At 50.8% G+C, this 10092-nt stretch overlaps 2 protein-coding genes across 7 annotated transcripts in view; one reads left to right on the forward strand and one right to left on the reverse strand.

Annotated features, from left to right (window-relative positions):
- Positions 1 to 9351, reverse strand: part of LOC102935436 (zinc finger protein 883) — a 45475-nt gene extending 36124 nt beyond the window's left edge. Inside the window, exon 1 of the mRNA XM_037914369.2 lies at positions 9069 to 9351. The gene's annotated coding sequence lies outside the window, so the exon portion shown is untranslated. The remainder of the gene's footprint in view (positions 1 to 9068) is intronic.
- LOC114022341 (zinc finger protein OZF) overlaps positions 1 to 10092 on the forward strand; it is a 793526-nt gene that overhangs the window by 405320 nt on the left and 378114 nt on the right. The gene's annotated exons all lie outside the window — the stretch shown is intronic.

Genomic DNA, 10092 nt, shown 5'->3' on the forward strand with positions numbered 1-10092 from the left:
ATGCTGAGTGTCGTAGTGCCTAACTGTTAGACACCTAGGAAGTCACGGGAACATCACTGCGAACCACAAAACGGAGTTAGGTGCCTAGGCTTCCTATACAGTGAATAGGGAGAGATGGGTGCCTTAGAATGGCATCCGAAAAGCCAGCCCACTAGACAAGGAGTTGCCTAAGTCAGTGGTCCCCAGACTTTTCAGGGTGATGCCCCACTCATTACTCCTGTCTGGGCCCCAACCGTCCCGGGAGCCAGAGCCAGGCCGTGGCTCCTGGGGGGTGGGAGGGGGAACCAGGACGGGATAAGGGAGCTGAGGCTGGGGCCGCAGCCGGGGATGGGTCTGGGTCAGGGGCTGGGAACGGAGCTGGGAGCCACGGTTGGTGGAGGGGACATGGCTGGGTGGCGCTCCCTCCCTGACCGCTGTGGGGCTGGCCTGGCTCCAGCCATGGAAGGGGGCGCACCCCACCGTTTGGGAACCCCTGACCTAAGCTAACCAATTGGAGATGCTGACCACAGGGCCGTGTTCTAAACCCTGCCCATCTCCTGGAGTTCGGTACCTAAGTCCCTGTTGCAGGGAGGTGCCCTGCTCCTGGAGTCCAGCGGCTCAAGCACCTAAGCCGTTCCTTGTTAGAACAAGCTAGAGCAGGTGCCTCACAAAACAGCCAGAGGAGAAGGGTGCCACCCTATCACTTTTAACCCAATGGTTACCACACTCACCTGAGATGTCGGAGACCCCTCCTCAAACCCTTCCTCTCTCTCTGAGGCAGGAATTGAACCTGGGTCTCTCACATCCCAGGCAAGTGCACTAACCGTTGGGCTAGAAGTTGGATAACAACCCCAGGGCCTCCTTTTCCAGCCAGATTTTGAATGGGACCCAATCCAGCCAGTGGGCCTATGAGCACACTTATCGGATTGTGTCCTGAAGGCAAGAGAGACATTCACCCGCCTGTCCTCTCCCTTGTTCCTGAATCACTCTGGGGCTTCGGCAGGAAACAGGCATCCAGATGCCCACAGGAAGGCAGCAGGGCTCATGCTCAGAGGCAGAAACTAAGGCTCCTTAGGGAAATTCTACCTTGAAAGTATAGGTGCTCAGTGAGTTTTGGGGCTCGTCAGGAGTTTTGTATCTCTCACTGGATCCTAAACTGGGACTTAAATACCTAAACTCAGACCTCTGAGCTTCGCCGGGGGGGGTGGGGGTGGGTGGGTTGGGTGCCTGTCTACCATTGTGAATCTACCCCATAGTCTCTATAACGTGACCACAAGTAGCGTAGCCACCTGGCTTCATCAGATCTGAAGAATATCGTGCCTCCTTCCTCTCAAAACACTGCTCAGCGCTGTCAGCAAACCCATCCCACCCAGCAGACGTGTAAGCTCCTGCACTGAGCAGTCGCTGATATCCCAGGGCTGTTCTAAGCAGATATATTTAGAACATTTTCCCAACCCTTGCCTTAACCTCTGATTGCCTCCCTTATCAGGTGAAAAAACAGGGAGTGGCCACGCCAGGTGGTTTGCCGACAACGAAAACAGCCGACACAGCTTCAGAAACAAACACAGCGCATGTCTAAGGAGAGTGATCACTTTAGATAAGCTATTACCAGCAGGAGAGTGGGGTGGGGGGAGAGAAAACCTTTTGTAGTGGTAAACACCCATTTTTTCATGGTTTGTGTGTATAAAAAGATCTTCTGTACTTTCCACAGTATGCATCCGATGAAGTGAGCTGTAGCTCACGAAAGCTTTGCTCAAATAAATCGGTTAGTCTCTAAGGTGCCACAAGTCCTCCTGTTCTTTTTGCGAATACAGACTAACACGGCTGCTACTCTGAAACCAGCGCATGTCTAGTAACTGCAGCCGTACCCTATTTGCGGATGCTTCTGAGCCAGATTAGCCCCGTGCTCTGCACATGTGCCTAGACACATCACAATGTTTGATGTGAGCTGAAAATACTTTTGCTACGCCTGGCTGGGGGCGTCCTCACACCTTGATGAATACCACAGTCGTGGGCTTACTAATCTGACCATCATAGCGTAAGAGGGGTAACAGACTTGGAAGTGATATGTGGATCAATTGGTTCACTGCCATGGGACAAGAGTGCACCCACTTTGTCTATGATGCTTAAAAAGGGGATCACTGTACAGTCAGGCCAACACCCTCTGTGGGCACAGCAGGATCCATGACACTATCCGGCTTCCATTCTCCTGCTCATGAAAGATGTCCTGTCCTTTGCAGGAGCGAGAGGAGGAGCGAGATCACCTTGAATTTCAGCCTTAACCCACGTAATGAAATTCTGTCAGGCCAAAACTGACACCTGTGAAATAGCCTAATGGCTTTTCTTCAGAACGCAACACTCAGGGAAGATGAGCTGAGCGCCCCACTGCTTCGCTCCTTCTCTGCAATCTTCTGTGGTTGCCCTGACTGCCACTGTCAAAATTAAGGCCACCTTACTTCTTAATGAGAACATCTGTAAGTTATTTGCATTAACTTCACACCTGCAGCGTCACACCATGTAGACAAGCCATGAATAAGTAAAAGGAAAGGAACAAGGGAAATTGGGAGTGGGGGGGGGGAGCCCACTAATTCCTTTAGTTTTAAATGCTTTAACTGGTTTTCCAGGACTCCCATACAAATGGGTGCAGACATTCAGATGCAACCCCTGTCAAAGGAGCAGGAGTAGTAGCCATACAATCCGTATCAGAGTTTTCAGCCCGCAAACCCATTTAACGTCATAGTCAACATTATAGTCACTGTATCTGCAGTGCTAAGACAATGGGTGTTTTTAACTAATATGCATTAGCTATCCCACTGCAAAAACATAATGGACGCAAGGCACTTTGGTTTCACCAAAAGGCAAACTAAGTGAGGTCAGCACTATTCCCGCCACCTGAGGAGAAACAGGATAATTTTTTTAAAAAGTCAAAAAATCTTTGATATAGGCAGTACAAATCAGTAAACGTGTCAGAATGAAGAACATCCCTGAAACGTATCATAACAAACTAGGTAGCACACATACAAGGCTATGAAATTAAAACAGACAATTGGAAGCCTAAAGAAATCAGTAGAAAAATTGCCATTTATATCTGCAATAAATGAAGTCATAGAAGAGTAAAGCGTATACTTCAGTGTGTGCAGGATGGGGGGTTACTCTCAGAAATTTTCAATTAGAAAAGGGGAGAAATCACGTTACTGGAAGTGCAAAATGGCATCAAATGGTACAGGATTGTACAACCACTTTAGATATATGGGTCCTTTGGGAGAACTAACAGCAAAAGTATGAATGCACCCTAAAGGCACGGACAGGCAAACAAAAAGAATAAAAAATGCATTTAATTTTTTCTTTATTTTATGACTTTTGGGGGTATAACATGAGTTTTCAGTTCTTGTGATTCTCAATCCATCTCGGGGTTGTCTGTTTAGTAAAAAATATAGTGGAAATTTCCTTTGGAGAAGGATTTTATACAAATGCCCTAAGGGACAGATTTTTAAGAGGATTTAGGTGCCTTGTGGGATTTTTAAAAGGATCTAGTGGCTGTCAACTTTTAAAATTCTGGCCTTCCATGAACACTGGAGAACCAAGTTCTTTCTACACACAAGCGGTGACTTGAAAAAGCACAATGGAAAATAACAGTGGATTAAGGCAATCCCCATTGGTGGATCAAAGGAAACTGAAGCAGTTTTCAGAGTGGTAGCCGTGTTAGTCCGTATCAGCAAAAAGAACGAGGAGTACTTTTGGCACCAGACAAACACCTACAAAATCTCTGTCAAGCATTCTTACAACTACAGTACCCACCTGCTGCAGTGAAGAAACAGATTGACAGAGCCAGAAGAGTACCCAGAAGTCACCTACTACAGGACAGGCCCAACAAAGAAAGTAACAGAACGCCACTAGCCGTCACCTTCAGCCCCCATCTAAAACCTCTCCAGTGCAACATCAAGGATCTACAACCTATCCTGAAGGACGATCCCGCACTCTCACAGATCTTGGGAGACAGGCGAGTCCTTGCTTACAGACAGCCCCCCAACCTGAAGCAAATACTCACCAGCAACCACACACCACACAACAGAACCACTAACCCAGGAACCTATCCTTGCAACAAAGCCCGTTGCCAACTGTGTCCACATACCTATTCAGAGGACACCATCATAGGACCTAATCACATCGGCCACACTATCAGAGGCTCGTTCACCTGCGCATCTACCAATGTGATATATGCCATCATGTGCCAGCAATGCCCCTCTGCCATGGACATTGGACAAACCAGACAGTCTCTACATAAAAGAATAAATGGACACAAATCAGACGTCAAGAATTATAACATTCAAAAACCAGTCAGAGAACACTTCAATCTCTCTGGTCACTCGATTACAGACCTAAAAGTCACAATATTACAACAAAAAACCTTCAAAAACAGACTCCAACGAGAGACTGCTGAATTGGAATTAATTTGCAAACTGGACACCATTAAATTAGGCTTGAATAAAGATGGGGAGTGGATGGGTCATTACACAAAGTAAAACTATTTCCCCATGTTTATTTTTCCCCCCTACTGCTACTCACACCTTCTTGTCAACTGTTGGAAATGGGCCATCCTGTTTATCACTACAAAAGGTTTTTTTAATCCTGCTGATAATAGCTCACCTTAACCGATCACTGTTGTTATGTGTGTACGGCAACACCCATTTTTTCATGTTCTCTGTGTGCGTGTATCTATCTATCTATCTATCTGTCTTCCTACTGTATTTTCCACTTCATGCATCCAATGAAGTGGGTTTTAGCCCACGAAAGCTTATGCTCAAATAAATTCGTTAGTCTCTAAGGTGCCACAAGTCCTCCTCATTCTTTTTGCTGAAGCAATTTTGACACCAGCCCAGGAAATCAGTCAGCCTCGAACTCAAAAGATCCCAAAGAGTGAACGTTATCAAAAACAGAAAAAAAGAACAAAAATTTAGAACGGAAAACTGCCAGTTACCAGACTGCAATACAAACAGGAAACGTTACACTAGAAACGCTGTGAAATCTCTTTGCTGAAGCTGCTAGCAATTATTAATATTTCCCATGATTATTTGCTATTAAAAATACAAATTAAATAGCACAATAACATCCATCGGCACAATGTTAACAACGTTAATGATGAAGTGCTTAGAGGAATAAAAATAACATTTTAAAATAATTTAAAGGAGTGAAACTTTATCTACAGCAGATTACAAGAAAAGGAGTCAAAATCAGGGAATAGGAAAAGTAGAGAAGACAATGAGGCCCCACCTCCTGGAGTCACCTGATTAGATCAGCACTCTGCTTTTCATAAATAAAATAACCAATTACATAAAACCACCCTGGAGTAAGTTTCAAGCCCTCATGTTTGCAGCGGAAAACTTGAAACCGAGACCCAACCATAACTGGTGCAGCAAGATCTGCCTGAGTCTGCAGAGACAAAGACCACAGAGGGCAGAACTGCCCCATGCAACCTAATAGAGCATTAACTCCAAGAACCACTGTGCTGGGGTCCTGTTTCCAACCCCAGGCAGAGGAGGAGAAGCCCCCATCACCTCTCCTCCCACTGCAGCCCTGGCTGCTGAGCTGATGGGCCACAGGTTGGGGAAGGGAGAGAGAAACGCCTCCAGCCGTTCCATCTGCCTGGCTGAAGTTCCCCCCTCTCCCTTCCCCTCCCAGATGGGATCCTCCTTCTTTAGAGATGAGGAGAAGGGCACTTGCACCAGACCCCACCTTCACTCTAGACACCTGTGCCCACCCCACATCTTCCACCAGCCCCTGGGCTGGGCTCCCCACTTACCTGGAGCTGTTCCCTGCAGGGGGAGTGTCCCTGGGGGCTGGTAACTCCTCCCCTCCCCAAATCCCCCAGGGCGCTGGGCTCTGGGGGATTAAATGCTAAGGGACCAGGAGGGAGGATGTTGGGCAGAGAACGGCGGGATTGAATGGGTGGGGCTGGTGGAGCTGGGAATCAGAAGGAGCAGGGTGCTGGGGCTATTGAACATTTGGGGATCACAAATAAGACCCTTATCACTCACCCCCTCTGGCCTTTCTCCCTGTCCCCTCTGCATTCAGACAGCACTGCTGAGAGGGACTAATTCCCACAGTGCCTTTTGTGAGAGGCCCAGAGGCCTGGGGGATCCTACCTCTGCTTCAGCAGGAAACTGGGTTTGTCCCGACTGGGCAAAGTGGTTGGGTTAACTCGCACATTTCCCCCTGACCCTCCACCACTTTTTCTAGTCCAGATCGACCCTGATCATCTCATTTAGTCTGCTCTGCCCCCCACCCCCTTTAGCAGAGTGAACATTAGAGCTGCTAAGTTTCCCCTTTGGGGCAGATTGTCTCATCCCTGATTATTTGTCCCATTGAGTTGGGGATGTGCTGAAAAACATTTATTTTCTCTGCCCTTTCTCGTTCATATAAACAGAATGAAACAGAGTCTAAAAGAGCTGGAGCAGGGAGAGTAAAAAGCTCAATTTCAACCTCTGGTTTATTTGAGCGTGATGGGGGTGAGGCCGAGGGATTCCTTCCTTCTGCCTCAGTATCAGGGTCTGCCTTCGACACCACGGCGTCTGTCCCAGCGTTGGAGCGTTCATCCGCTCCCCGTTCTATCCCTACCACTCCCAGACTGTTCGTATTCCACAAGCTTTCTCCGCTCGCCATGCTTAGGAACCACGCTTGATTTCTTGGATCCTAAAGCAGACTCTCAAGGGCCGGGAACAAAACGGGACCTGGAGAGGGAATTTAATGAATCCCACAGCGGGGGTGATCATCCTGAGGATAAATCCCAGTTGCCATCTATTGGTAAAAGTAGCTGTGGGCTTCTGTCTGCCATGCGCAGATTATTTGCTGATGGGAAGGATGCTAGTTTAGCTTTCTTTCTCTGCGATGATGCTAAAACTTTCGTCAATAACAGAGCCAAATAATGAGAGAGACCGGAAATATCCTGTGAATGTCGGGAGAAGCCCTCCTTAAATCAGTGGTTCTCAACCAGGGGTACACTTACCCCTGGGGGTACACAGACGTCTTGCAGGGGGTACATCAACTCATCTAGATATTTGCCTAGTTTTACAACAGGCTCCATGAAAAGCACTAGCGAAGTCAGGACAAACTAAAATTTCAGACAGACAATGACTTGTTTATACTGCTCTATAGACGATACACTGAAATGTAAGAACAATATTTATATTCCAGTTGATTTCTTTTATAATTATATGGTAAAAATGAGACAGGAAGCAATTTTTCAGTAATAGTGGCTGTGACCCTTTTGTATTTTTACGTCTGATTTTGTAAGCAAGTCATTATTAACCTGGGGGTAGGCAAGACAAATCAGACTCCTGCCAGGGGTACAGTGGTTGGGAAAGGTTGAGAGTCCCTGCCTTACATTACAAAGGATGACACGCAAATTCGTGAAGCGTTCCATATTTTTTCCCTTCGTTTGACCCTTTGATCGCACTCCTGTCCCTGTTATTTCATTAGTTGTCCCCCGGATTTATTTGGTATCCAGGTCCTGTGGATCCCCCTCTTAGGCTGGGGGGGGATCCTTTAGCAGTAGACGGGCTTTACCCGCCCACTTCCCGGATCCCAATAGGATTACATAGGGCTCTGAATGATACCATCAGTGGACTTTGAGGCGGGGGACGTATTCCTCCATTCCTGAGAGGCCGAGGCTGAGCAGAGCTGAGCAGGAAGGTGGGGATGTCTATAGGCCTAGCCAGCCCTGATGCCAGACTGATCTGGATTGCTGAGTCCAGAGGAAGATGAGGAGCCTGACACAGCCCAGTGGCTCGCCCCGTCCCCAGTGGCCACAGCATGGGTTGGGGACAATGGGAACTGTGCCAGGGATGTCCCCCAGGGGAATCAAAGCTGAGCTGGGACAGGAGCTGCTGACCCTAAAGTCACCCTCCTCTCTGGCTCCCGTTCACCAGAGCTCCCTGCATTTTCTGTGCCTGCTTTTGTGACGGGATCCCAGCGTCTCACATGGATTAGTGACATTTTTCTCCCAGCCTTAAAAGGTCGCTCTGTGTCTGGTGCCTGCAGGAACCGGGACCAACAATGGGCTGGGCTGGGGCTGAAATGTGGGGTGCTGGGCTCTGAGCATTGGGTGGAAGAAGGGTGGGGGTTGCTTTTCTTTCTTCCTTTGAAATAATAAAGCAGAACTGAGTTTCTCAATGCCCCCCCCCAGCCTTTTGTCTCGAATATCGATTAAACAGGGTCTTTAAAGGAGTCGGAGGCCATCTTGGAAGGCTCTTTGCAGTGTTATTTCTGCAACACTGAGCCCAGACTGCAGACTGCAAAACTGGGTGGGGGGAGGAGGTTGGTTTCGGGCTCTTCTCTAGCTCTGTGGGGATAATCCATCATCTGCAGGGCCAATCCCCTCTGTCATTTCCCATTCCCCTGCCTCTGGTCCAGGAAGAGTCAATCTGCCTAGGATACACCATAAAGAGGAAGGGAGACGGGCCCTATGCCCATGGCCTTCAAGGACACAGCCCTGGGAAGCAGGAGCTAAAATCCTGCAAAAGGGGGGCAGGAAAAGCCCCTCTGCGTCCCCCTCCTTCGTTTTGCAATCACTGCACCTGGCTCTCCCCAATCTGGTGGGACTTTTATCCCCTCTCCAGGTTTCCCCCTCTCCTCTGTCTGGCAGTGCCTGTACCCGGCTCCTACCCCCAGTCCTTGATTTGGACTGTGGGCCTCTCTCCTTCCCCAAGCTGTTGCACCCCCCCGGTGCATTCAGTTTGGCCCCTGCCCAGATTCTGTCCCTCCGCCCCCCAGGAACAGCCGGGAGCTGCTGTCAGCCCAAGGGGGGCCAGGGCGGTGCCAGCAGATCTCACTGAGCAGCAGCCTCCGTTCACACCAGCGCGGCCAGGGGCTGGGAGCACAAAGCACCAGATTTGGAGGGGGAGGGGCAGCGGGTGACCCCGGCTCCCCCCAGTCTCTGCCCGGCCCGGCCGGGTTCCCCCCGCCCCGCACACACCGGGGGCTGGCGGCAGCTTTCCCGGGCCCGGGGCAGGGAATCGCAGCCAGCTCCGCTGGGAGCAGCCTGGGGCCAAACCCGCCCCCTGCAGCCCGGTGGGGGGGCGGGTCTCTCTTACCTTCCCTCCGAGCGGGGCCCCCCCGGGGCAGGGGGAAGGGGGCCCTGGCCAGGCTGGGGGCTCTGCCCTGGGAGAGGCTCCCGGGGAGCAGCGGGAAGGGCCCGGCTGGAGGTTCCCCTCTCCCGGCTGCAGCCCGGGCTCCGGGCTCCCAGCACCAGCCGCCGGGGCTCGGGGATCTCGCCGGGAGCCAGAGTCCCCGCAGCGGCTGCGAGTCACTTCCTGCTGCCGGGCCTGAGCCCAGCGATCGCTCCCCGCAGAGCCGCCCCCCAGCCGCTCCTGGGTCCTAGCGATAAACCGACAGCTCTGCAGCCCCCCCGCCCCAGACCCTGCCTCTACCAGTCTAGACAAGGGCAGCTTCTCTGAGCCCCCTCACTCACACACACACGTACGCAAACTGGGTCCTAAATTGCCAGTGCCTTAATCCAGCCCTGGCTGCACGGGATCCCTCCAGGGCTGGGGGTCTGGCAGGGCGGGGAGTTGATTCAGTAGCTGTTGTGTCTGGTCCCTGCTCCATCTGTCTCCGTTTTTTGGCCTAAGTCACAAGCTGCCACTGCCTTCTCCTTTAGGATCTGGGAGCCCGAACGGAGCAGCTGCTGCTCCCCCAGCAGGGTGGGTCAGTGCAGGGGGGAGGGCACCTTCATTAAAGCCCCCTCTGTGCCCAGCTCATGTTGCCAACTCTCCCCCATAGCTATAAGGGAAGGTGATTTTGGCTCCTGCAGCAGGAGCAGTAGCTGGGAGACCCCCAATGAGATCCAGTGACACAGACTGGTACAAATCGCTTCCAGCTGCTGCAGGGCTGCTAGCTTCTCCGCAAACACCCCCCCGCCCCCATTTAATTAGTTCTGTGTCCCTGCCACCCGCACATCTGCTTGTCCCCCTGTCCAGCAATTAATTCTGCCTCCCCAGTCCCCACACCAGTTCCACCCTTCGCGTCTACAAGTCAACACGGGTTTGTGAATATGTCGTGTTCTTTTACTGCAGTCCTACCTGAACTTAGGAATTGACTCCGATGTAACGCCCAGAG

This window comes from Chelonia mydas, chromosome 14 (genome assembly GCF_015237465.2).
Source record: "Chelonia mydas isolate rCheMyd1 chromosome 14, rCheMyd1.pri.v2, whole genome shotgun sequence".
NCBI lineage: Eukaryota > Metazoa > Chordata > Testudines > Cheloniidae > Chelonia > Chelonia mydas.